At 40.5% G+C, this 27,194-nt stretch overlaps 1 pseudogene; it reads right to left on the bottom strand.

The window, feature by feature from the left end:
• Positions 1-1,411: 1,411 nt before the first annotated feature.
• LOC132103517 (protein MMS22-like) lies at positions 1,412-25,309 on the bottom strand (annotated as a pseudogene).
• Positions 25,310-27,194: the final 1,885 nt, after the last annotated feature.

A 27,194-nucleotide genomic window follows, 5' to 3' on the forward strand; every position in this document is an offset into this window, starting at 1 on the left:
TAATAATTTTAGTGTATTGTTGGCCTCGTGAAAAGTATGTTCATTTACTGTACATGTACTTAATTCTTAGTAGGGGCTCCTTTTGGTGATCAGTTTGTGGCACTGCTGAGGTGGTATGGAAGCCCAGGTTTCTTTGACAGTGGCCTTCAGTTCATTTGCATCTGCATTTTTTGGTCTCTTGTTTCTCATTTTCCTCTTGACAATAACCCATAGATTCTCTATGGGGTTCAGGTCTGGTGAGTTTGCTGGCCAGTCAAGCACATCCTGCTGGAAAATGAAATCAGCATCTTCATAAAGATGGTCAGCAGAAGGAAGCATGAAGTGCTCCAAAATTTCTTGGAAAACAGATGCGGTTACTTTGGTTTTCAGAAACCACAATGGACCAACACCAGCAGATGACATTGCACCCCAAATCATCACAGACTGTGGAAACTTAGCACTGTACTTCAAGAAACTTGGGCTATGAGCTTCTCCTCCCTTCCTCCAGACTCTAGGACCTTGGTTTGAAAATTAAATACAAAACTTGCTCTCATCTGAAAAGAGGACTTTGAACCAATGGGCAACAGTCCAGTTCTTCTTCTCCTTAACCCAGGCCTCTGATGTTGCCTGTGGTTCAGCAAATTCCTTGACACGTTTGTGTCTGGTGGCTCTTGATGCCTTGACCCCAGCCTCAGTCCATTCCTTGTGAAGTTCACTCAAATTCTTGAATTGATTTTGCTTGACAATCCTCATAAGGCTGTGGTTCTCTCAGTTGGTTGTACATATTTTATTTCCACTCAACTTTCTTTTAACATGCTTGAATACAGCACTCTGTGAACAGCCAGCTTCTTTGGCATTGAATTTCTGTGGGCTTACCCTCCTTGTGAAGGGTGTCTTCCCCATGATTGTGTAGCCTAGTGAACCAAACTGAAAGACCATTTTGAATGCTCAAGAAACATTGCAGGTTTTTTGAGTTGGTTAGCTGATTGGTATGTCACCATATTCTAATTTGTTGAGATAATGAATTGGTGTGCTTTTGTTAAATGTGAGCCAAAATCATAATTACAAGAACCATACTTAAACTACTTCAGTCTGTGTGCACTGAATTTATGCGTGAACAAGTTTCACGATTTGAGTTGAATTACTGAAATAAATTTTCCACAACATTCTAATTTATTGACATGCACATGTATGTCTATGTAATGATAGAAGTAAACTGACTTTCTAATGTAAATATGCCCAAATAAATCAAAATTATAAAGTCTTTATCATTACCCAGCCCTAGCCAGAGCAAAGCACAGAACAGAACACAAGGGTATTCAAACAAGGTTTATTCACAATATCCACACATGGATCCACTTTCAAGTCTATAACATGTAAACCGTTTACATAAGACGATTGAAAGTTGATGCAGGCAGGCAGCTGATGCACATCAGTCTTCTAAACTTATCATCTCAGCCTGTCCACTGTCTCCAAGCAGGGCCAGCAGCCTCTTATAGCCATTCCTAAAACAATAAAACAGATTTTAAGGAGAAAATAAAGCATAGTACAAAGCGAATGGGAATGCTAATGGATAACACTGGTTTTAGCGTTAAGTTTCTTCTCAGATCTCAGCTGACATAAAGGTAACTGCTGTACCTGAGTGAGGTATTTTTTCCCAGACCTCTCTTGCACTCCGTCTTTCTTAGGCTCAGTGACAGAAAGGGAATAAGAGCGGCCACTGTGAAGGGGTGAAGGATGGCAACAACTTCTAGAACATTATACATTTGCTGGTCGTATACACCTTCATTCTCTTCCACAAAGGCCCTGAAAAAAAAAAGAAAAAAAAAAAAAAGGTAACTTTGAATGAGAAAGTACGGTCTCTAAGGCAGCACTGATCAGTGTGTATAACTTACCGTAGAATACTAGTGGTGTGTTCACATGGCTGCTCTCCTGCTGCAGTGGTGCACCTCTCCACAATAAGCTGAGTAGCCTCTGTGCTCAGCCTCTTTACTGAAAGAAATGCAAAAGGGTTTTGATTGAATAAAAACAATGAAATATATTCCAATTCAATTTTTTATCAGGATTTAAGAGGTCTTTATAAAAGATGATCTAAGAGGTCTTTATAAAAGATGATCTATCTAATTGATGGGTTGTAATGTTTTATCAACGTGTGAGATACCAGAGATCACATCGAACTTCCCACCAGGTTCAAATGACCCTTTTTTTGGTTTCTTTTCACACCATCTTTAGCCCCTTTCATACTGCAAGTTGGTGCCGAAAAATTGCCGGATTGCCTTTTGACTCATACATTACACGTCACATCCTGATGTCTGGTGTCATTATGGGACCTTTACGGGTTGTGTGTAAACACACGCACAGACTCTGGGAAATCACTGGCTGAACCAAAATCTAACGATACGGGAACAATTTGAGGGACACATTACCCATGTATTATCCGGAATCTCAGTGTGAAAGGGGCTTTAGTAAATACAAACGGTGAGGGTGGGGATGGTGGGGGGGCATAAAACAGTAACTTATATTAACTGGATTAACTCCCATTTACACCAAGACTGATAACTAAAACCAATGAAGTCAAAAAGAGTTTAAAAACAAAATTGCTCCAAATCTAAGTAAATGACAGAGCCCACATAAAAACTACACAAATTATCCTACAGGTCAGGCTCTGTAAGAGTTTTTTTTTTAGCATTAAATTAAATCAAGTTACATTGTTACAAACATTTCTATTTAAAATAAATGTTGTTCTTATTAACTTCCTATGTTGACAGAACACATTAGAATAAACATTATTGTTCTTGGTGTGAATGGGCCTTTATATGGTTTGTCCTTGTCTACTTTGTGGTTCGTTGACCAGCATCAGACAGCGCAGCACCAAAGGAAGAGGAATCGTGTGTAAGGCAGGATCTCGATCACGGTTCCTTTTCAGGAGCTCCAACAGGAAGGAGAGAACAGCAGCGAGTCGAGGGGGAGGAGCGAGACCTTTAAACTGGAGGAAGTTGTCTCTGCGGAAACATTATTATTCCTCAAAGGTTGGTCATTTCCTTCTATACGCGACTATGTAAGAATCTACACTCACCTAAAGGATTATTAGGAACACCTGTTCAATTTCTCATTAATGCAATTATCTAATCAACCAATCACATGGCAGTTGCTTCAATGCATTTAGGGGTGTGGTCCTGGTCAAGACAATCTCCTGAACTCCAAACTGAATGTCAGAATGGGAAAGAAAGGTGATTTAAGCAATTTTGAGCGTGGCATGGTTGTTGGTGCCAGACGGGCCGGTCTGAGTATTTCACAATCTGCTCAGTTTCTGGGATTTTCACGCACAACCATTTCTAGGGTTTACAAAGAATGGTGTGAAAAGGGAAACACATCCAGTATGCGGCAGTCCTGTGGGCGAATATGCCTTGTTGATGCTAGATGTCAGAGGAGAATGGGCCGACTGATTCAAGCTGATAGAAGAGCAACTTTGACTGTAATAACCACTCGTTACAACCGAGGTATGCAGCAAAGCATTTGTGAAGCCACAACACGCACAATCTTGAGGCGGATGAGCTACAACAGCAGAAGACCCCACCGGGTACCACTCATCTCCACTACAAATAGGAAAAAGAGGCTACAATTTGCACGAGCTCACCAAAATTGGACAGTTGAAGACTGGAAAAATGTTGCCTTGTCTGATGAGTCTCGATTTCTGTTGAGACATTCAGATGGTAGAGTCAGAATTTGGCGTAAACAGAATGAGAACATGGATCCATCATGCCTTGTTACCACTGTGCAGGCTGGTGGTGGTGGTGTAATGGTGTAGGGGATGTTTTCTTGGCACACTTTAGGCCCCTTAGTGCCAATTGGGCATCGTTTAAATGCCACGGCCTACCTGAGCATTGTTTCTGACCATGTCCATCCCTTTATGACCACCATGTACCCATCCTCTGATGGCTGCTTCCAGCAGGATAATGCACCATGTCACAAAGCTTGAATCATTTCAAATTGGTTTCTTGAACATGACAATGAGTTCACTGTACTAAAATGGCCCCCACAGTCACCAGATCTCAACCCAATAGAGCATCTTTGGGATGTGGTGGAACGGGAGCTTTGTGCCCTGGATGTGCATCCCACAAATCTCCATCAACTGCAAGATGCTATCCTATCAATATGGGCCAACATTTCTAAAGAAAGCTTTCAGCACCTTGTTGAATCAGTGCCATGTAGAATTCAGGCAGTTCTGATGGCGAAAGGGGGTCAAACACAGCATTAGTATGGTGTTCCTAATAATCCTTTAGGTGAGTGTATTTATGTAACTAGTACCTCAGCACATGTAGAATGCTCCTCCTGAGTCTCTCCCCTTGTGGGGTGGGTGTTGATTCACAGGCTGCCAGCAGGACAGGATGATTGACCACTGCTCCAGTAGAGGGTGTGGCTGGGAGAAATCGGCTCAGGTACTGGGAAATGACACTGTGCAGCTGCTGCTTCAGGTACGCCCCTTGAGATTGGGACACACTCACTGCCACTGACAAACACTGAAGACACCAAGACAATCTTAGTTATTACAAAAACAGGGAACAAAATCAACAGTGACCTCAGGATATAGGTAAAGATGTTCCCAATAGTCTGAATATAGAGTGTTTATTGGATTTGGAGGCATGTTAACCTGCAGAAATAATGGCAGGCTTTCTTTGAGGGCTGAGAGCATTTGAGTGTGCACGCTACTGTCCTGCTGGAGAAGAGCGTGGGGCAATAAGAGCACATCTACAATGCGGAAGAGCAGTTGCAGCGCTTTGGTGGTGGCCGACCGGTAACTCCAGTGCTTGACCAAGCAGCCTAAAAAAAAAAAATTTGTACAAAACATCCATATGTATATAGTCACATGAAGACCTAGTCGCAACCCATTTTACTTTTGTATTTAGATGAATTTTCAAGTGAAAAATTACATTCAACAAATAAAGTACTCTGTCAAAAAGCACTGACCTACAGTCCAGTATACTAGCTGTAGACCCCGGCTCTTGTTTAGCAGGTAAGGCTTGATGTATTTGAGAATGTCCTAACTACTCTTGTGCTCCACAAACACACAGTGTTGGAAATACATTACTGTTAGAGTACTATGTTTCCTTTATACATTAGAGCTTCTGGTTTGTGTGTGTGTACCCTGATGAACACAGCCATTGCAGGTTTGGGATCTTTGGCAGCAACAGGATGTAGTCCTGCTCTCTGCGGCACAGACTCCACTTCTGGAAGTCGGAGGACCTGCCTGGTTAACTCGGCCAGCTGTTCATCCAGATTTCTGCCTGTACACATGATACCACACCTGCTTGCTCTGACACACCATAAATGATTTTAATAATACCCAAACCATTTTAATAATACCGATTCACCATCACTCGAACAAACTGGGGTTGAAGGAATAATTCATACAAAAAAAAAAATCATAATTTAGTCATAACTCACTTACGCACATTTCATTCCAAACCTGTATGGCTTTCTTTTTTCTGTAAATAATGATAATTGAAACTTAACTGAATATCAAGTTTGATGAATTTGATAGCAATACATTGTGTGGGTAGTTGTGGCCTTTTGGTTAGAGAGTCAGACTTGTAACCCAAAGGTTGCAGTTTTAAATCTCAGGTCTGGCAGGGATTGTAGGTGGGGTGAGTGAATGACCAGTGCCCTCTTCCCCCCTTAATATTTTGCTAATACCACAACTAAGGTGAGATCTTTGAGCAAGGCACTGAACCCCCAACTGCTCCCCGGGTGTGTGTTCACAGAGTGGTTGTGTGTGTTTGTTCATTTCTCGCTGCTGTTTGTGCAAATGCAGAGCATAAATTATGGGTAAAGTATGGGTGACCATACTTGGCCACACATCACATCCTTTCCTTTCCTCATGTATAGCCCTTAATAAAGTGCCCTAAAATAGTAGTTAAAGTGATAAAGTAAAGTTTTAACAGTAAAATTGTGCATCACAGAGCACTTTACACTTTAGTCCAATAGGTGGGAGAAATGCACCCTTTTACATTGGTTTGCCAAAAGTCATAAAATGCAGTATGGTTAAATAAGTCGCGCCTTCTGGATAAAAGAGGCAATCGACAATTAGTAAAATCATTGCATCACTGTAGCTGTCATTAGATGCTCTAGTTCTCATCGAAATAGTTGCGCTTGGGACCGCAATAGCCCTGCATGCCCAAAATAGCTACCTGTAAGAACCGCAAATAAAGCCGAATAGTGAACTGAATTTCCTTGAAAGGAACTGAAGTGTAAAGTCCAGGATAGTGACAATATTACTGTTAAATTCTTAATACATCAAGTTGTTTTTACAAAAACCATAGCCATCCATTCAGTTTTAGAACTACATGAGGTTGAATGCATGATGAAAGAATTTTCATTTTTAGGTGAATTTATACATTTACCCTAACCACTTGTCATACCATGCCGGTTATGACTTGATGAGATCTTTTTACCTGCTCTTGAATCTGGAGTATCTTGGCTTTTATGGAGGTACTGTTGTAGAACACATCGGATCCAGGCACGTACACACAAAGCCTGGGCCAAACCTGAGCCTGGCCCAGAGGTGACCCAACTGACCAGCTCTCTATGAGAGACAAGAATTATTGAGCTCACAATCCAACTATGCACCAGAAGAAAATGTAAATGGAGAAAAGACACTCACCCATTTTGTAGCAGGTGATTTAGATAGTGGGTTACCAGCAGGGGGTGGAGCATCTCGTCCCAGCCGAAGCTCTGCATAATGGACTGGATGGGGTGGGGCTGTAGGTTTTGAGGGGCAGAGCCAGGCATGTCTAATGCCAACAGTGTGAAGCCTAATGGCATAAAATACTATAAGATGTTACACATTCATTCCCACATTTCTACCCTTAAAAAGAGCTATACTTATAGAACAAGAAAGTGAGACCAGGTCATAATATTTCTCAAAATCAATCAAAACCCCCTCCCCGAAACACATTGAGTTGTCCTGGATGTGTGCATCAGAATGACTGCACATTCATACAGTTCCTTTAATTTCAGCTCTTTTAGAGCAGAGCCCACAGAGAAAAGGAAGCCATGCAAAGAGAGCTCCTGAGAGAACAAGAGTTCATTTTCTCCGTTTCCCTGACCTGCTGCGGCGTCCGCGAGCTGTTGCGGGGGGGGTCTGGGAAAGCCTCATGCTGTACAGGAAGGGGAAGAAGTGGGACCAGAGTGCTGCTGCCACCGCTTGGTGGCGCTCTTTAGCCATGCTGTGGAGAGGAACCCAACTGGTAGAGTCTATAGAGTGAGACGGCTGGCCACAGCACTGGTGAACTCTCCTAAAGAGAGAAACAGAATAATACCAAGCATATGACTCTTTTTTTTTTTTTTTTTTTTTTCAGACTACAAGTGTGAAAATCTTCAAAATAATTGTCTCTAGGGCTGCACAATAAATTTAATGCGATATTTAATGCACATCTTCTCAGTGAAGCGGGTCCTGTAATCAGCGGTAAATCTCCATCACCTGTGTGCTTTCACATGGAGCAACATTTACTATACAGAGTCGCTGTTCACTGACAAGATGTACAAAACGTGCAAAATATGATCGTGGTTTTGCGCTTTCCAGTGAACAATGACTCTGTGTAATTAATGCTGCCCCATGTGATAGCATGCACGTGATGGAGATTTACCGCTCTTTACAGAAACGGCTTTACAAACAAGATGCACATTAAGTATCGCATGCATATTTATCGTTTTATCGTGCAGCCCTAATTGTCTCACTCTTCCTAAATTCAGTCATCCTCACAAAAGTTCTTGTGTCATTCCCCCATCTCATCTTTCCAGATTCATCCATACTGTTTCAATCTTCCTTACTCTTTACAACCTTCTTAAAATGGTACTCTTCTGTAGTTACATCATGTACCAAGACCGACGGAAAATGAAAAGTCGTTATTTTCTAGGCCAATATGGCTAGGAACTATACTCTCATTCTGGCGTAATAATCAAGGAACTTCACTGCCGTACCATGGGTGCAGCAGGCGCAGTGATATTACACAGCGCCTGATAATACTAGCTAGTTTGTGTAGTTGCTGCAATAGAGTTGCTGGGGACTATTTTCAGGCGCTGTGTAATATCACTCCGTCGTTTTTAGTACACGTTGTAAAAAGTGTTGGGTAAGTTACTCAAAAAAAGTAATCCACAACAAATTACTAATTACTGCTCTAAAATTGTAATTTGATTACATTACTGATTACTGCATGTAAAAAGTAATCAGATTACTAATTACTTTACTTTCAAGTTACTTTAAAAACCTATTAAACCTACAAGAAAACACTACAAACAAAGTGAAACTCAGTTCTTTCCGTAATTTAATATTGACTGAAAAATATTACAGAAATATGAAAACAGCAACTTGACTTAAAGATCCAATGCATTTCTATAACTTAACATTCTTAACATAAACTTGCCTAACAATGAAAACTGTAGTCTTTTTAAATGTATCTACAGTATGTCTTAAGTACAACATTCCTTGCTGCGTGCAACATGCACTGTATATGTGTGCTAGCTTGTACTAACTGTGTTTGTGTGCGTTAAAGATAGGAAAAAATACTTTAAATTGATAACACTTGAAAACAGTATTTATAAAATAAAACAAAATAAAAAACATTGCATATTTGAATGCTGAAATGTAGTTCTTTTTCAACTACAAAGTGAAAGTTTATTCTACACTACAGGGTACTAATATGCAATTATGCATGCAGCAAGTTTCTTTCTTGAAACTGTTACTTGTGACATATTTGCAAATCTCAGCGCATAGCTTTTCTGTTATGGTTTTTGCTAAGTCTTACTTTTGTCATTAGGTTTAAATTAGATTTGTTGACGCATGTCCATTAAGTAAAAAAAAAATGGGTTTGCTATAGGCTACACATTAGCCAAAAAAGACTAAAAAATGTAGGGAACAAGTAAAAAGTCCATATGTCTGCGGTTGTGGAGACATATTCCAAACGCTTGAATGTTTTTTAAGTTCATACTCCATATCCGCATAGCATTTATCTAGATACCTTGCAAATGTCTTTCGGTCCTGCAAGGGTACAGAGCTGTCCATCACGGATATCATCTTAAGCAAGTCTCTAAATGACTGCGATTCCACAGTCGACAAGGGCATCATTTCCTCCACCACATACGCTGCTACAGCTCTCTTCACCTGTCCAGAAGTTACCTTCCCTCCCGATCTTGAACAAAAATCCAATCTAGCTTGTTTAGACGAGGTTGCACCGCTCTCGTCTCGGGCGTGGGTAACGTTATCCTCCTTGGCGACGAGTTTTGTCGTAGAATGCACTCTGTTCAAGTGCTTCAACAAATTGCTGGTCGAGTTAATAGCGGTAGAAAGTTCTTTAGAAATTGCATTTAACAGTTATATTTTAGTTTTTACGATCACAAAACTCAAAATAATGTTTATATTTCCACTTGAAGAAACAACCACCACACTTGTCGTCTCTGTCCATTTTAACAGCACGAGTTCTCCAGTAGTTCATTAAAGCGCATGCTCAATAACTGACGCAGCCGCCCCAAAACGTGATTAGAAATGCATTTTAATTTATATACTTTAATATTTTTTCTTACCAATACATTTGTAACGCAAGTAACTTAATTTTATTGACATCAGTAACTGTAATCAAATTACATTTATTTTAAATGTAATGAGTTACATTACTGCGTTGTCACGAAAAGTAATTAGAATACAGTAACGCAGCTACTTTGTAATGCGTTATACCCAACTCTGGTTGTAACTACAGAAGAGTCAAGTTTTAAATAGGAAAAATATAGAAACTCTTTTGTCATTTTTGCGCTTGATGCTAACAGTCTAATCAGATTCAATGATTATATGTTAAGCTAAGCTAAAAGTGCTACTGCCAGATACGGAGATCGGCTGAATGGATTTGAAAATGGTAAACCTCAACTGTTTAACTCTAGGGGAGTTAGAAAATGAGACTATTTAAAAAAAAGTGGAGTGTTCCTTTAAATATGACTGCTGACTTTCTCATTGTCTATATTATCTCCAGCCCCCTCTACCCTTTTTTTTTTACTGTGAATTCTCCACATCTCTCTGGACAGAGGGATTAGACGGAGTGTGCTGGTGTGGGGCAAGTGGTTTCTCCTTGGCCTGGCGGTAGCTGTGAGGCTAGGTCTGAATGGGAGGCTGAGAGCACGAGTCTGGCTCTGCAGTGGTTGGCATAAGCTCAGATAAGCAGCTGAAGGGGCTGTAATCTCATTTAGACTGGAGATGATCCTCCTGTCCTGTCATTCTCAGCGATGAAAGTGAGAGCGCCGGGGCAAGCGTCACGTGTGCAGGCACATACACACCTTCGTGCCTTCCAGCAAGGTTGCATCTAATCCACGAAGAGCTGAGACAATTGATTAGAAAGTGAATTCATTAGCTTCGTTACCATGGCAGAATGGGCCTTTCACACCCATCAACCCTCATTGTACAAGACATCGTCAGAGACCCCACTTAATCCCCTCACTGCACCGTCTTACACGCACACAACCCGTACCATCTGAACACTCGTTTAATCTCTCCCCGGACTGCAGCACAGATTTCGAACACACACCTCTGGAACATACACGATCACGCCAGGCACCCTCGTGTAGACTGACACACAGAATCACACACTCAGATAAGCATCATGAGCATGCCATCTGACATCTCAGTATCGCTCAACACACACCCCATTGATGGAGGAGCACGTCCTTCACTGTGACATTAGGCAATGCTGCTTATTTCTGACCATGCATGTGTTGTGGTATCAGCTAATATGCCTTTCAAAATAGTTAGTAGGCATACTGGAGTGGGGACAGACTCCATGAAATCCAAATCAAAGTTTTGTGGCTTTAAGTCTGTGTTCATAAGCTCTGAGGCTAATCTATATGCTAGTGTGCTCATGAAAAACAGAAGAAAACATTTTGCTTTCCATTTCAATAGTAAATGTCAACACAAGGTTTGTCAAACCATTTCACTGAGTCTGGAAGGTTTTAGGCTATCAACGTCAACGTTTGAAGGGTAAACGGAGTAGTGAAGAGTTATTGAATGAAATTCCCATCAGTAAGGCTGTAGGCTCTGTTTGCTCTAGGGAACATTTCTGGACAATTAATGTAATGCAAGCATGATAAATATTAATTAATAGCAAAATGAATCCTAGCTTAGTTTCCAACTCAGCAGTCAAAGACCTCTTGAAATTAAAATTCAACTTGTATATTAGCTATATGCTAATTCAGGAGTTTTCCAACTTTTTTATGTGGAATATTATAATTTAAGATATTAAAATAGTCAAATTATTTAATTATATTTTAAAATGCAATTTACAAAGCTGAATTTTCAGCAGCCATTGCTCCAGTCTTTATTGGCATGAGATCCTTCAGAAATTATAAATGTCTCTACGCTTACTTTTTAATAATTTAATGCACAATTGCTGAATAAAATTAATTTCTTGCTTTTGAATGGCGTGTGCAAATGAATGTGTGTAAATAAGTGTTGGTTGTGTTAATGTATGTATATTAAAACATTTATTTTTAGTGAAAAAAAGAATAAATGTATATTAAAAAGAACACAGTTTAAAAACTATAGGTAATTGTCTTTTAGGTTATCTTTGTACAAAAACAGAAGAAATTATTTAAATATGAAATGGAAAATATTATTAATTTACAATGATAATTAACAATTCTAATGTATTTATACAGCACTTTTCCCAATAAATTTAGGTCCAAAGCAATATATTTAAAAGGTATTCCTCTAAAAGATTTACTCCTAAATATTGACAAAATGTTTTTTTAAATGTCATTTTCTTCCTAGAAAACAGATTACTCCTGTTGCACCACACAGATTTTTATCCAAAGAAAAGCTCACAAGAATTGACCACCTACAACCTGCAACTCACTAACAACAGAAAATCATAGTTCCTAGTGGTGATGTAATGTAACCCTGTTAGTTCTTTAAATAGTCGAGAGTTGAATCACTGAATGTGTTTACCTCATTAATAAACCTTAGATTAAATTCACGATTCTTGCATTCTTTCAAAGCTATTTTTTCCTAACACTTTACGTGAGTAAAAAGGTTTTTGTACTTAAAGGAGTTTGACAAATAGCCCCTGCTGTGTTGAACAGAAACATAGAAACAGAGATAATGCTCGCCACCTCCCTTCTTATCCTCGGAGTCACCATGCTCTCCATTCTCCCAAGGGGAGACGATGTGCATGGCGAAAGCACAGAGGGAAGGAACCAGATTAATCGATTGGCGAGAACTCGATTATTCACTGAGCAAAGACGCCACAGTGCTGCACGGGGGTCAACATTGTGATCTCACTGCCCACACACACAGAGGATCGTGGCAGAGAATGCAATGAGGAGAATTAGAGCGTGACTAGAGCCTGGCCTGTGCTATCTGCATGAATCATCCGTCAGTTACAGTCTGCCTTACGTCGCCCCGTAGCCGCATGCTGGCTAATTCACATAAGCCTTGCACATACAGTCTCCAACCTAACAGCCATAATGAAGCCAGGGTTCAATTTACTGGACCACATAATAACGCATTAATTGCGTCAGTGAAAACGCATTAATAAAAGTGGTACAACAGAACCACGATGTAATTAAGAGTAATTTGTAAGGACACGTCGAAGAACTCCCCGTCTCTTTAAACTGGGTCATGGGGATCTTGGTGCCAACATGAGCCTGTTCAGAAAAAACTTGCTCGCCTAACTTTTATCACCAATTAATGTGCAAATGAGTGGCCTCCCACCCACAGATCCTGCTTGGGCATTGTGGGAATTAGTAGTGTTTAAGTGATTCATAGTTATATGGGTAAAATGAGAGGAGTGGACACTTAAGCAGTGAATTCTTTACCTTGGAGGTCTGTGTGTGTGTGTGTGTGTGTGCTTTCAAACTCGGACAGCTTACTCGATCGCACCCTAGCCACCTCTGACTATGTTAGCCATGTAAGGCACACCAATGTCCCTGCCATGAACTCGTCCCTCCCTTCAGCTCAGTCCACACTCAGCTGTCTCCAGCCAGGACCAGACCCATGGGCCGAAACTCAACACAGCTCTCTTCCAGCACCTGTACGGGCTGATCCGGGTGCTGCGGGCCCCTGGAGATGCACAGGGAACCTTACAGGGGCTTTGTGCACAATGGATAAGCTTATCTCCCCACTACATTATAACTACTGCACAATCAAGCCATTGTCTACATACAAGGGATGCAGGGGAGAGATTTGAGCTGCGCAGGGGCCAGGGTGCCATATATAAGCTTCTGGGATCACTGGGGGATGGATGCCCTGTGTGTCTAAGGAATCAACACATCTTAACGTCTAAAAGTAAAGCATGTGTGTACTCTCACCGTAATTGGGCCAGCACTGTCTGCATGAAGCCCAAAGCAGAGCTGAGCTCGGACTGGCGGCAGGCGGGCAGCAGCAGTCCAAAGCCCTCATTCAGAAGCCTCTCCTCTGACAGCGTAAGATTAGGACTCGTCTCAAACACCTCGCTCACACCCTCCAGGTACGAGCTAAGTGGCGCCCACAGAGCTAGCTTGCGTGAAGGCTCGGTAGTCTTCAGGTAGAACTCGCGGGCTGCTTGGCTGAAGTAGGTGGCCAACTGCTCCGCCAACGCGCCTGGATCTAGTCCCTTCTTCAAATACAGCAGCACAAGAGCCAGCTGGCCCCTCCACTGCAGCGCACGGAGGGCCAGGGGCGTGGAGTCAGCGGGCAGCATAGTGAGCAGGTCGCATGCTCAGCTGGCCACGTCCTCCAGCTCTGCACACTGCGCCAGGACCAGGAAAAGCAGCAGGAAGTGCAGCAGGCCCGTGTCAGAGAGCTCCGTCATCCTCCTCTGGTGGAACTTTGAGTAGAGTCTGTGGACACATGAGACAGACATGGTCATAATGGGGACTAAACAATGTTGATAAGATTTTCTAAACAATCAATCGATATTGGAATCTATTTGATTATGTTCTTATTTCCTACAGTTTAATTAATGAAAAACAGATTATCTAGAGCAGTGTTTCTCAACCGGTGGTATGTGTACCCCTAGTGCTCCATCACGTAATTTCAGGGGGTCCATTGAATCATTACAAAAATGTTTAAGACATTTTTTGATTATCATAAACTGATGTTATTTTATTATATATTGAGACGAGTAGTTGGCGATACTCAGGCCTAATGTACAATCAACATCTACAGTCGTGGCCAAAAGTTTTGAGAATTACATAAATATTGGAAATTGGAAAAGTTGCTGCTTAAGTTTTTATAATAGCAATTTGCATATACTCCAGAATGTTATGAAGAGTGATCAGATGAATTGCATAGTCCTTCTTTGCCATGAAAATTAACAATCCCTAAAAAACCTTTCTACTGCATTTCATTGCTGTCATTAAAGGACCTGCTGAGATCATTTCAGTAATCGTCTTGTTAACTCAGGTGAGAATGTTGACGAGCACAAGGCTGGAGATCATTATGTCAGGCTGATTGGGTTAGAATGGCAGACTTGACATGTTAAAAGGAGGGTGATGCTTGAAATCATTGTTCTTCCATTGTTAACCATGGTGACCTGCAAAGAAACGCGTGCAGCCATCATTGCGTTGCATAAAAATGGCTTCACAGGCAAGGATATTGTGGCTACTAAGATTGCACCTAAATCAACAATTTATTGGATCATCAAGAACTTCAAGGAAAGAGGTTCAATTCTTGTAAAGAAGGCTTCAGGGCGTCCAAGAAAGTCCAGCAAGCGCCAGGATCGTCTCCTAAAGAGGATTCAGCTGCGGGATCGGAGTGACACCAGTGCAGAGCTTGCTCAGGAATGGCAGCAGGCAGGTGTGAGCGCATCTGCACGCACAGTGAGGCCAAGACTTTTGGAAGATGGCCTTGTGTCAAGAAGGGCAGCAAAGAAGCCACTTCTCTCCAAAAAAAAAAACACCAGGGACAGATTTACCTTCTGCAGAAAGTATAGTGAATGGACTGCTGAGGACTGGGGCAAAGTCATATTCTCTGATGAAGCCCCTTTCCAAATGTTTGGGGCATCTGGAAAAAGACTTGTCCGGAGAAGAAAAGGTGAGTGCTACCATCAGTCCTGTGTCATGCCAACAGTAAAGCATCCTGACACCATTCATGTGTGGGGTTGCTTCTCATCCAAGGGAGTGGGCTCACTCACAATTCTGCCCAAAAACACAGCCATGAATAAAGAATGGTACCAAAACACCCTCCAACAGCAACTTCTTCCAACAATCCAACAACAGTTTGGTGAAGAACAATGCATTTTCCAGCACGATGGACCACCGTGCCATAAGGCAAAAGTGATAACTAGGTGGCTCGGGGACCAGAATGTTGAAATTTTGGGTCCATGGCCTGGAAACTCCCCAGATCTTAATCCCATTGAGAACTTGTGGTCAATCCTCAAGAGGCGGGTGGACAAACAAAAACCCACTAATTCTGACAAACTCCAAGAAGTGATTATGAAAGAATGGGTTGCTATCAGTCAGGATTTGGCCCAGAAGTTGATTGAGAGCATGCCCAGTCGAATTGCAGAAGTCCTGAAAAAGAAGGGCCAACACTGCAAATACTGACTCTTTGCATATATGTCATGTAATTGTCAATAAAAGCCTTTGAAACGTATGAAGTGCTTGTAATTATATTTCAGTACATCACAGAAACAACTGAAACAAAGATCTAAAAGCAGTTTAGCAGCAAACTTTTTGAAAACTAATATTTATGTAATTCTCAAAACTTTTGGCCACGACTGTACAATACACTATATTTTCCTCATTGTCTCAAGACTGATCAATATTTAATTAATTCAGATGATTTTCCACCACAAAAATGCAGCCATACCCTAAAAAAATCTGTTGGGGTCCATCAGGATCACACATTTCAACCAAAGTACTCAACTCATCGCTAACCTCCTCCAGACGTTCAGTCTTCCTGGAAAGCTATGCCTGTGAGCAGCATGTGCAAGTTTGTCTATGTGTGTGTGTGTGTGTATGTGTGTAAGAGAGTGTTGTTTGATCCTCCAGGCACCACGGTGAAATGCCTTTAAAAGACCATGTTAAATGTCAGAAACACTCAGGCACACAGTGGTAGCTGCACTGTCGTGTGCGGCTCAATTTGCTGCAGCACAGAAGGAGAAATCAATATTGACCCCCTCCGCTCCCCCTTCTTTCTACTGTTGACTGTTTGGCCCAAACAGAACCCTGCAGGTTCCATAACAAACACACTGCACTACAAGCAGGCCTTTGAGCATCCGTTTAATGTTTGGACAAAAACACATCACGCAAAGCTGCAGGGAGTCACGCCACATTGCCGCTACAGATAGCAGCGATGCACAGAAGTGTGGCGCAAGCTTTTAGAGCCTGACCCGAGAACGAGCCAAAGACAAACGGAAGGCTGTCGAGATTTTGTTTGCATTTTTTGTCTCTCTGTGTGGTTTTGTTTGTTTATCATGGACAGCTTTTTTTTGCGCCTGCCACGAGCAGATGCTGCTCATTCCCAGAGTATGAGCTTGAATGCACACTCCCTGCCGATCTCATTAATGCACCGTGTGCCGTGCCTCCCACTGAGCTCGCTCCAAGCCCGAGTGCCATCAGCGAAGCCCACACCTCCCTGTGTGTGTGCTTTTGGTGTGTAGGGGAGGAGGAGGTGGTCCTGGTGCCGGCCAAGTCAGCCCCCGCCATGGCATTGCTGGAAGCCCAAATGCCTGCGTTAAGGTGAATTAACTGCTATGCTCATTAGCTAATTAGCCTTCACGATTGCTGCACGGCTGAGCAAGGTACAGACAGAAAAATTCATTATCCAGATCCTGTCCGTTTCAGCCTCTCACCGAAGCTCCACCAGGCAAACCGGATTGGTGACAGATCTGAAATCACCAAGTAGGGGTGACGATATCTAAACTTTGAAAATAAGTGCGAGTTCCAAGATGTATTCTCACCTGCTGGCGCCGCCAGCATGTTCCTGGCTCAGGTGAAGGGCCAGAATACGCAGGAAGATATGGAAGGAGTTGGTTGAGCGATAGAGGTGCATATGGGAGTTGGAGCTGACAGATGCAGGGCTACAGCAGCTCTTAGCCTGCTGCAATAGACAGAGGGGGGTCCTACTGATGCTGCCCAGCCCTGACACACCTAACCAGGGCACTATGAAAGAGCTGTTCTGCATACACATGAAAGAAGAAGAGATAGTTCAGAATTAGATGTAGTACTGAAGGGTGTCTTTCACACTGATAAAGTTAGAATCATCTAATTGAAGCATAAGTGAAGTCTACATCAAATGTTTTATGCATACTCTTCAAGTCTATTATTTTGAAACCCTGCATAAAAATCTGATTCAGCATGGATCTAGTCATTATGAAACTACAGCTGGTATTGTAGCTGTCATTTTTCAAATCAATAAATTATATTAGCACAAGAGTTTGAGTGAATTTAAATGATTAATATTATATTAATATTAAATTAAAATGCGAGTGTGATCTTGCAGTAATGAGCTGATATTTGGACACCACATTAATATAAACATAAAATGTAGTAGAATTAATTTATTAAAATGATCAGATTTACATGGGGGGAAAAATGTGAACTTCTGGGTTCTGCGGTATGTCATGACTCCAGTTACAGAAATAATATTTAAATGGCTAAGTGATTTTGCAATAATGAGCTGATATGGACACCCCAAGTTAGAATTTATATATTTTATTTTAATTCTTAAAACATTATTGTTTCCAGATTTGAATGGGGGGAAAACTCTGACCAATAGCCATTACATCATGGCTCCAATAACTGACATATTTGCATTAATGACTTACTAAATTCTTGCTGTAATACTCCCAGAGCATTGTGACAGCACTGACATTTGGGCCCAACATCAGGCTCATGCTGAGGCAACAGTGGACAACCATACGTATCTGCTCTTCCTGTGCAGCTTTCTGAAAATTAATCATAATAGTATTTACTTTCAAAGTACATAATGTGTAGTGTAAAATGTTATCTAATGTGCAATATTATTTTAATCACCTTTGGATCACAGCTAGACTTAAGCAGCCCCATAACAAAGCTCCAATTATCCTCAAGTTGTTTCTGAAACAGGAACAAACTTACCAATGTAATATTCATTATTAAAATTAATAACATTTCATCATGTGATACAAGTTTGTGTTGATATACCTCCTGTTGAACAATGCCGTTCCGGTTGTGCATCCCAATCTGGGCCAGGTGTGTGAGCTGCCACCAGGTGAAGCCCTCGGGGACTTTATAATGCATGGGGAGCCCTGGGTCAGGGTCTCCTGGAGGCGTCCCCTTAAGGACAGTCTGCAGCAGGGCATTTACATAACTCAAAAAGAATGGATTGAAAGTAAAAATCAGAGTCCCGAATCATACGAAACAACCATCTATGCGGAGACTGTGCATGTGCTAACCTGAGTGTGTATTGTTTTGCTCCTGTGCTCCACTAAATGCATGAGTAGAATCCATAATTCCTTTGTGCAGAGGCAGTGATAGTGATGGGTGTTCAGAGTCTCTGTTGGTCTCACCTAGAGAGAGAGAGAGAGAGAGAGAGAGAGAAAATTAAACCTTTACACCACAATGTTTGTTAAAAACACACACACCTTATTATATTTGTTCATGGCCAGGCCAATGAGAGCACAGAGCAGGTTGTTGACCTGGTCCTCAAACAGACTGATGTTGGTGAGCGTCTAGCCTGTCAAATTCACGAACTGGTGCGTGTAAACTACCTGACCTTTCAAAATCACCAGGACCCAACACTCATTAGTATGACAGTGACAGATTCAAGACCACACATGGAATCTAGAGACAGCTATTGGAACTTACCCATCATCCTTTGCTCCAACAGGTGCAGGATCTCCAGAATGGACCAGTGGATGTCCAGGTGCAGATGCAATAATTGCCAAGATGGAGGAAAGATCTGTAAAGGGGGTGACACGGTACACTGTTTTTTTGTAGTCTTTCTTTCATTAATTGGGTGAGTAATACAACCCGAATTCCGGAAAAGTTGGGACGTTTTTTAAATTTTAATAAAATGAAAACTAAAAGACTTTCAAATCACATGAGCCAATATTTTATTCACAATAGAACATAGATAACATAGCAAATGTTTAAACTGAGAAAGTTTACAATTTTATGCACAAAAGGAGCTCATTTCAATTTTGATTTCTGCTACAGGTCTCAAAATAGTTGGGACGGGACATGTTTACCATGGTGTAGCATCTCCTTTTCTTTTCAAAACAGTTTGAAGACGTCTGGGCATTGAGGCTATGAGTTGCTGAAGTTTTGCTGTTGGAATTTGGTCCCATTCTTGCCTTATATAGATTTCCAGCTGCTGAAGAGTTCGTGGTCATCTTTGACGTATTTTTCGTTTAATGATGCGCCAAATGTTCTCTATAGGTGAAAGATCTGGACTGCAGGCAGGCCAGGTTAGCACCCGGACTCTTCTACGACGAAGCCATGCTGTTGTTATAGCTGCAGTATGTGGTTTTGCATTGTCCTGCTGAAATAAACAAGGCCTTCCCTGAAATAGACGTTGTTTGGAGGGAAGCATATGTTGCTCTAAAACCTTTATATACCTTTCAGCATTCACAGAGCCTTCCAAAACATGCAAGCTGCCCATACCGTATGCACTTATGCACCCCCATACCATCAGAGATGCTGGCTTTTGAACTGAACGCTGATAACATGCTGGAAGGTCTCCCTCCTCTTTAGCCCGGAGGACACGGCGTCCGTGATTTCCAACAAGAATGTCAAATTTGGACTCGTCTGACCATAAAACATTATTCCACTTTGAAATAGTCCATTTTAAATGAGCCTTGGCCCACAGGACACGACGGCGCTTCTGGACCATGTTCACATATGGCTTCCTTTTTGCATGATAGAGCTTTAGTTGGCATCTGCTGATGGCACGGCGGATTGTGTTTACCGACAGTGGTTTCTGAAAGTATTCCTGGGCCCATTTAGTAATGTCATTGACACAATCATGCCGATGAGTGATGCAGTGTCGTCTGAGAGCCCGAAGACCACGGGCATCCAATAAAGGTCTCCGGCCTTGTCCCTTACGCACAGAGATTTCTCCAGTTTCTCTGAATCTTTTGATGATGTTATGCACTGTAGATGATGAGATTTGCAAAGCCTTTGCAATTTGACGTTGAGGAACATTGTTTTTAAAGTTTTCCACAATTTTTTTACGCAGTCTTTCGCAGATTGGAGAGCCTCTGCCCATCTTTACTTCTGAGAGACTCTGCTTCTCTAAGACAAAGCTTTTATAGCTAATCGTTACAGACCTGATATCAATTAACTTATTTAATCACTAGATGTTCTCCCAGCTGAATCTTTTCAAAACTGCTTGCTTTTTTAGCCATTTGTTGCCCCCGTGCCAACTTTTTTGAGACCTGTAGCAGGCATTAAATTTTAAATGAGCTAATTAAGTGGATAAAAGTGTAAAATTTCTCAGTTTAAACATTTGCTACGTTATCTATGTTCTATTGTGAATAAAATATTGGCTCATGTGATTTGAAATTCCTTTAGTTTTCATTTTATTAAAATTTAAAAAACGTCCCAACTTTTCCGGAATTCGGGTTGTATGATGAAATGTGTAGTTCAACCAAAAATGAAAATTCTTCCTTCGTTTACTCACTGTCAAGCTGTTCCAAACCTGTACGAGTTTCTTTCTTCTGTTTAATGTCAAAAGAAATTTGAAAACGGTATAACAAACAGTGGCTGGCCAACAATGACCACTATGGAAGTCAGGGAGTACCAGAACCTGTTTGGTCACCCACCTTCATCAAAATGTTTTCTATTGTATTCATATGAAAAAAAAAATCATAAAGGTTTGGAACAACTAGAGGATGAGTAAATGATGACAGAATTTTCATTTTACATAACTACACAGGGTATATAAAGCAATCCTTAAGTTAAATTTACTACTTTTTAATACCTTTTTTACTACCTTCAGAATATTTTTTAAAACCATCACGACACTGAATTGCAAGTGTTAATCAGCGACCTTTCTATTATTTACACAGATTTTGACATATATAACATACAAAAAAGAATAGATTTAGAGACTGATGTTGACAACATATTGCACATTTATTTCACTTAGTAAATAAAAATAAAACAAACTACATAAAATGTGCAATGGAGAGAATGGATAGTTCCAGCACACTTGGCTGGCATTCACTGCAAGTTGATGCATTAAAAAAAAATGGGCATCTTCTATGAATTGTTGCGGATTTACAAACTGGCATCTTCTATGAACTGGTTAACTCTTCTCTCCTGGCAGGCACATTATGAAAATGGAAGTGCATGGCTCGCAGAAGTTGTTCCAACTGCCACATAGTAAAGCCTGCCTTTAAAGCATTGTGGATGGTGTGAAGTCCACAGCTTCCAACAGTGACAACCTGGGCACCTTCATAGAGCTCTGCATGTTCTTTCTGGAGTAGATCCACCAACTTGAAATTCACATTGGGGCCATCCATTCCAACTGATAGCAGTTGCCTCATATTCAATTGTGTGACACATTCCTGTGAATCGACACCAGGAGGAAATCTGTTATAAGTTATCATTCAGACACAGTAAAATAGATCTCAACATTCACAAAGGTTGGTTAAGGAGAAGAATTACTGCATACACATTTGATTTCAATTAATAATTGGTAATTCAGCAATTAAATTATTTAGTGTTTTTTTCCAACAACAAAACCTGAGCCAAATATTACATTTCTATAACTGTGATAAATTGTTGAATTAAAAAAAATACTAAAAACTAGTTCTGTCAATCGATTAAAAACTTTAACTAGATTAAATCACAATTTTTTTCTGTGATTAATCGCAATAAAAAAAGAAATGTTTTTGTACGTTTTTAATATATTTTTTAATGTAATAATTTCACAGTTAATCAAATTAATGTAGAAACAACAAAGACAGTATATTTTAAATACTTGTTTAAATGGCATCTTTTTATGAATGAAGGCCAGTATTACTGATATTAATACAGCTACTGATTTTTTTTTTTTTTACATTTATTATTAGGCTTCAAAAATATAACAGTTTTTAATTTAAGTAAACTTAAAACAATGCTAACATAAACCCATAATAAATGTCATGTTTACTCCTGCCGTTCCTGTCTTAACAGTTAGGAAATATACAGAAATTTAATAAAGTTATCAAAGTTATATGCAGTCTGCACTGCATAAACTATAAATTAAATAGTTAATCCTTATTAAAGCTACAAAAGTTATTAGTCAAGAGCAGCGAGTCATTTTCTCTGTTTCCTTTGTTCTTTAACTTTACTGACAGGAAGCTTTATTGGCTGCTGTCCCTTTAAGAGCAGACAGACACGCGGATCTCACCGTTTATATACTGTCTATGGATCTCGCCTCATTCTCTCACAACTCTTTTTGTTCATTTTAGACTTTATATAAATCATTTAAGATTGCTCTTATGAGGATAATCGACAAAACTGGCACTTTGGGATGTTTATTGTTAGTTCAAGCGCTTAAGAGAACTGGATTCTGGCGCCCTGTCTATGCATTGTGTGTGTGTGTGTGTGTGTGTAGCCTACGTGTGTATGTGTCACATAACGCCGCCTTCACACTGGCAGTTGAAATCAGCTCCGATACGGCAGCGAAACGACCGGAAGTCATTCATTTTCTATGGAGATTCGCAGACCGCATGCGAATGGGTCCGAACCAGGTGCGAACGAGTGCGGTGCGAAAAAAATCGTGTCCGTTGGCCATCCGGATGCGTTCAAAAAATTGAACTCTTGCGAAAGGCTACGGACGGTTCCTATCCGACAATTCCAGCGGAAGTTGGCGTTGCTATGGTACTGATAAACAAACCTGAATTCTTAACTTTTAATAAAATAAATAATGATTTTATAACGACAAGTTGTCATGTCATTTTAATGATTTTATAACGTAATTTATGCAGTTAATACAATTAAATAATTAAATATTTAAATATTGTACAATTCAATGTTGTGGCCATTTTCCCGCTCATTCACATACAGCCAGAAAATTATATTATGGCTAATCGTAGACTTGTCAATGCTCTTGCTGTTGCTCTCCTATACTGGAGAAGCAAGCAAAAAAAAAAGAGATCCATGTGGGTAAAATACTACCTGGCAGAGAGGTATCAGTACGGGGAGTTTCACCGCCTGGTGGGTGAGCTGCGTCTGAACAACGGTGAGGATTTCAGGGAGTATTTCAGGGTGTCGCGCTGTCAGCCTTTCCAACCTTTCCGCCATTTTTGTTCTACTCGGTTCCGAGGCTTCCGACACTTTTCACCGTTGTGTACGACGTCCACTGGGGGCGTATTGCGTATTACGGAGCTGATTTCAACTGCCAGTGTGAAGGCGGCGTAAGGGCATTCACAGACAGTGCATTCTCTTTTGTCTTGCCACGCTTGAAATGTTTAAAAGCATTTAAATGAATAAGAGCGTGATCATATAATGTAAAGCTAGCCAACGGATGGCAGAAAATACGGATGCTGCGTTAATTGCGTTAAATATTTTGACACGTTAAACCAGACAAAAATTAATCGCATGCGTTAACGAGTTAACGTTGACAGCACTACTAAAAACAATTTTCTTGTACCCTGAGATATACCCCACAGGTCAATAGATGCAGGTGGGCCTACAGGTTTCATTCAAGTAACTGCAGGACTTTGGCCAATTTTATTATTTTGTGTAACCAACAGTAAATTAGCCAACATCATCCTATAATATACAAAATCTTTGTGAATACATAACTCTTCAAATGAGGGTTATATTAAAAAAGAACTAACCTTTATGTGATGCAACAAATCTTCGACCCTTCCATTTCCCAAAAACTGAGATCCAAAGTGCCAGTTGACATTGATGTTTTTTTTTCACACCGAACAATAAGCCTGCCTGTTATTCCCTACTACAGTCATTGAAGATATGCCTTGAAGCAAGTCTAAAATAAAACGTAAGCCAGCCACTTCTGTTGAGCGCGCAGTGTTCTGAGATGATGCCGAACGACCACTGAATATGACGTCAGCATCAAACATACGTTGAGACGGAGACGAAAGTTCTTTGATTATGTGCCCAGATATGCTAAAGCCCATATTTAAACGAACTAACGCGAACGCAGATAGAATTTCAATCAAAATAGGACACCTGATAGTCTGAAAAAATAATACCTAATTTGGAAAAAAATAATACCTCTGAGACCACATTTAACACTTTTAATGGCCTTAAATTTGACAATTTTGATTTATCACTTTTTAATACTTTTTAAAACCCCGCGGACACCCTGCTACATATTGAGGAATATCATCAAAAGGCTAAAAGATATCATTAAACTTATGACAATGGCAAACAGGTGTTCTGTTGTACCTTTCCCTGATGTTGAATTGTAAGAGCACTCTGGACATTAGCTGGCAGATTTTTGATTCGTCCAATAAACAGTGTGATACTGAAGAGCTCCTCCACCAAGACTGACGGCACTTGAGCCTCTGCGTCTTTAAAGGGGTGAACAGGACCTTCATCTATGGATTGTGTGGGCTCCAAAAACAATCCACAGCAAAACACAATGTGAAATATATTTCTGATATTACTTTGCTACTTCCTAGCCACTGCAATATGTACCTGTAAATGAACACCTTGATATAGCTGAGGAACAGCACACACTGCTGTCTCAGTTGCTCTGCCTCATAATGAAGACTGCTCGCTTGACCTGAAAACGTCAAAATATAGTTTTTCATATTTCCGCTGCAAAAATACTGTCAGACTGCAACAACTCTTCCGAAAATGACTGGCTCCAGATGCTTACCAAAATCAAGCGAGCTGGACTGCACCAACGTCTCCAGTTTTAACACCTTTTGCCTGAAAGGAAAGACAGATTGTCAAATTAGCAGACTCCCTGTTTCAGCAGACTACATGGCAATCGTCCAGAGCCAACACACCTGCACTCCTACCTGAACAAGCCAAACAGAAGTTTGGTAGATTCTACCAGCGCTGTTTCTGTCACCCATGGGAAGTCAAAAATATCAACTGTGTCTCCCTCAAAATCCACAGGAGCTGGATCGAGCTTTAACAGCAACCTAAACATAGAGGAAAGAGGATATACGCTTAACAGACAGGTTGACACAGAGTATATCATCATTATAACACCAGGACTTTGTACCTCTTCAGGGCTCCTCTGCTGATGTAGCCATTTGATGACAGTCGCCCTGTCTCTTCTCCAACTGGTTCATAAGCACAGGTAAAGCAGGGAGGCTGACTGGGAGCAGATTCACCATAATGTTCCAGAGCAGATGGGGATACAGGCGGGGTAAGGGACTGCGAAAACTCGCCCTCCATGTCAACAGGACGGAACAGACCACTGGGAAAAGTTTTGAAAAAGAAAATAATTTAACTCTATTCAACAAAAACCCCTTTAACCACGAATTAATCGACGTTATGTTCTAAAACAATCGTTTAATAAAAAAATCGTACATCAGGGAAAAAAACAAACGAAAAAAAAAAAAACACTGACTGTAAGGAATGTCCAGCAAATATCGTTATTTTCAACAGTGAACTGTTCTCTTCCAGACCTACAGCGCTTAAGTGTGAGCTATAGACCTGGAAATTGTATCAGCAGAAAGAGAAATCTATAAGCTATAGTTGTAAATATAATTATACAACTAATTCAGTCATTTAGGAGGTAACAACTTCTATAATATAACTTACTTAAACACTGTAAACAACTGCTGAGTCTATAAACGACCTTCTTCCCGGTGTATCAAAGCACTCCCGCGCTACAGCCACAGCAAAACTGCGCATGCGCACAGACGTGTCGGTCATCCAAACCGCTCTTTGATTTGCCAGAAGTTATAGGGGGCGTGGTCATGACCTGTAATAATAATACCGCATTGCAAACAGTGATTGAAAACATCATAAAGTTACTGTGTTTTTGTCATTTGTTAGTAAAGAAACCTATTTAATAACGCGTATCATATAAAACGTCAATATATTTACATTACATGCAAGAAATGTGTTATTGCCTTTTAAATCACAGCTCCAGGCTGGCAGTAAGGAAATAAGAAAATGCGATTTTGAATCATGATGCATTAATAGGCTACGTATTAAGTCCATACACCACATTACTACTGTCTAAATAATAACTAGTACATTAAGTAAAATTGCACCCAGGGTTATCCTGATTTCCATATGCAGATCTATCTCTGCTGCAGCTTTGGCCACCACCATGCATAGATTTAAAAGCATCTTTTTCAGTCCCTAAAAAGCAGATATCTTGATTTGATCATCTTTTATTCGACGCTCAGGTCTTATCGGCTAGATTTATATGCGAATGTAACGGCATGTTAAAACATATATCGATTGACTTTCGTTTTTTACCTGTCACATCTACGATGAAAGAGACTGATGTCGTTTTGTAGCCTCTCGGGTTTGTTGCATCCACATTATGGTTTCGTCTTGCTGTAGGCTACAGCTCAGCGCGTGCACGGACAGAAGGTAAGGAAGAAAAGTAAATTTTGTGACGTCCAACAAGAACAGGGCACTAAAAATGCCACTTGCATAATTTTTATATTTTACTTGCGTGCATGCAGAAGCAAGATTTATTTATTTATTTATTTTTGCAAAATATAAACTGGCTCTGGTCCAAATCCTAGCAAGCACCCTACTAAGACAGCACTGAAAATGCTGTCCAGATTTTCAGACAGTCAAAATGTTCAAGTGAGTCCCATTTTGTAGGCATTTTTATCGATAAGGTTATCGGGGCTGCCATCGTCTGTCTCAATCTGTTAGTTCTGAATAATTTACGTCCTTAATTTGTGAATTAAATAATGTTCCTGTGTAATCAGAGCACAAGGACATGTCAGGCAATATGCTGATTAGTGTGCATGAACTCACAGATGTAGCTATAGCCTATTTCACCTTAAAAAGGGCAAATAAAGAGTAAAAATGCAAATAGTCTTGAAAAGCATGCCTGCTTGAAGGTCATCCTATGGCTATTTAAAACAATTAATTTATGTTAAACTAGCATTTTTTCCCCTCACAAATTGGACCCATTTGCTTGTTTCCCCATGTCTGTGTCCCCCAGGATACAATTGAAAAACCAATAAGGCCAGTAAAACCAGTAAATCCCAGACTCAAATAGGTATATAAAAGGCATACTTTAAAACGGACATACAGTTGAAGCTCCACAATGAGTTTAAGTAATGACTTGATATTTTACTCCTTATTGGGTTCCTTCCAAA

This window comes from Carassius carassius, chromosome 24 (genome assembly GCF_963082965.1).
Source record: "Carassius carassius chromosome 24, fCarCar2.1, whole genome shotgun sequence".
NCBI lineage: Eukaryota > Metazoa > Chordata > Actinopteri > Cypriniformes > Cyprinidae > Carassius > Carassius carassius.